Here is a 2,148-nt window from a genome sequence, read left to right as displayed (position 1 = left end):
CGGTTCAGAATGTGTATTTCAGGCACAGGAATAGAAGCAAGTGTCCTAATTACCTTCTCTCTACATCTTTTCCTCTTGCTGCGTGGAGGTCAGAAAGAACAGAGTATCAGTTGGAAATGATACACAGATTAGAAAGGATATCCAATGCAGGTGGTGCAACAGAGATACTACAGCATCTGCAAGGCCTGTGCAAATTCCTTAAGAGATACATTGTCATTCCACATACAACTAAAAGGTAGACCTTACTTGTAGTTACACAAGCTAAAAAAATAATTTGAACAACGTTATTTATTTATTCTGCCAGTTTTCAGAGATAAACACAGAACAGTAGACTATCATCAACATGCTCTCCACACCTAAGTCTACTTTTCCAGACACGCTGGTCTCTGCACAGCTTAGAATAAACAAGCTGTGTGCCAGATCTGAACACACACAGTGGGAACACACACAACAGACTGAGTGGCCACCCAATAACAAGCCTCCTATCTAGTCCATTCATAATTTTCTTTCTCCTTACGTCTTAAGCATATATTAGATATGTGTCTTTTTTGTTTTAAAGAAAAGGATTGATTGAAACAGAGCTACAAGCATATTTATTTCAAAAATGCCTCAGAAAGAAAACTAAACCACACGTTCTTTCTTTACATTTATTGGAAGAACTCTGCTACACTATCAAATGCTTAATAGTTAATAGTTTATCACTGGCCTACCCTACTGGTCTTCAAGTTGTCACATGCATAATCCTCCCTTTTTTTTTTTTTTCAGAAAAAAACCCCAAAACCCTCAAATAGTTCCTTGTTAAATTTTTAAGAATGGATGGAATAAATGACTGCACTACATTAAGGGGAAAGCTCACAAAAGACGTTTGTAAGCCTTCAAGAAAGTGTTTTATTCAAATACCTGTATGACCTGTTTGTCAGTTCCCCTGTTTTAATAAGTCTATTTCAATTTTCATTTCTAGCTGAAAGCAGAGACTTTTAAGGAGCTCTTGAATGTAGTACCAAGAACAAATAATAAAAACAGACCTAGCAGATAAGCACTGTTATATAAGGAACTAACAGAAGGACAAAGTAATTCTAACTCTTTCTTGTCTCACTTTCTTCAAAAATGCCAATAAAAACCACACTCTGTTGCATGTTCAAATGACCAGACAAGCTAGTTCACAGTAGACTTATTGGAGAATCAAAGTAGCTAAATACAACAGTTTTACCACCTGTAAAATCCACCTGCCTTGACCCTTTTCCTCTCTGAGGAAGGAAGCTCTCTTTCAAAGCTGCAAACCTCTCCCTTGAACTCAGAATCCAGCTTTAGCAGCTCCGCTGCTACTTCAACCACAAGCATTACAGAGGAAAAACCCTAGTTTTAGGCAGGCAGATCACCAGACCATTCAGACCAGAGGAACACACAGGGATTAAACAAGCAGTCATCTTTTCTTTAGACATTCAGAATATTTTGTATACAGTTACAACTCAAAGCATATCAATTACAAGAGAAAAAGAGTGTCTCTGAGTACATATCCTCTGGCCTTTACGGGTGCCCGTCAGTTCCACGGACGGCCAGTCCCACTTTATGAAGTCAGCAGGCTAAATATACTGTATGATAAATACACTTCCACTGCTCAGGTACCATCAGACAAATAACCCACAGTAAGTTCAGTGATAACATGACAAACTCACCTCATCATCACTGTCTGATGTCTCAGAGTCCGAAGACGCTGTAGGTTTGCTCACAGGTGGCTCCTTCTCTTCAGAGTCGCTGCGTTTCCGTTTGGCCAACGACAAGAGCTCCTGGTGTGAAAAAAACCACATATTTATTTTAAAGTATCGTAATTAGTTTTACCAATCCAGGTCAGTGCATGCACACCTTCTCTGTGCTATTTGAGCACATCCCAGTAAAATGATTATCCCTGCTGACTAAGGAACAAAGTCTACTTATGTTTCATAAAAATATATATAAATATACACACACACAATTTTTATACAACTGGATATTACAAAAGGATTTTGAGGATAACGAGCTATAAGAAATCAATACAGCTACCATCACTTTCTTGGTATAAATGACCTAAGCCAAATTACTTTGACTCATGTCCAGGTCTGTTTTATTTGGATAACTCCAAACTACATCATGTAGCATTAACCCCAAAAA

At 38.1% G+C, this 2,148-nt stretch overlaps 1 protein-coding gene across 1 annotated transcript in view; it reads right to left on the bottom strand.

Annotated features, from left to right (window-relative positions):
• Nucleotides 1-1,786, bottom strand: part of RTF1 (RTF1 homolog, Paf1/RNA polymerase II complex component) — a 26,434-nt gene extending 24,648 nt beyond the window's left edge. The window contains exon 1 of the mRNA XM_010170272.1: nucleotides 1,677-1,786. The gene's annotated coding sequence lies outside the window, so the exon portion shown is untranslated. The remainder of the gene's footprint in view (nucleotides 1-1,676) is intronic.
• Nucleotides 1,787-2,148: the final 362 nt, after the last annotated feature.

Source organism: Antrostomus carolinensis, unplaced genomic scaffold, assembly GCF_000700745.2.
Source record: "Antrostomus carolinensis isolate BGI_N321 unplaced genomic scaffold, ASM70074v2 scaffold21600, whole genome shotgun sequence".
Lineage (NCBI taxonomy): Eukaryota > Metazoa > Chordata > Aves > Caprimulgiformes > Caprimulgidae > Antrostomus > Antrostomus carolinensis.
This window is presented reverse-complemented; position numbering and strand designations above follow the sequence as displayed.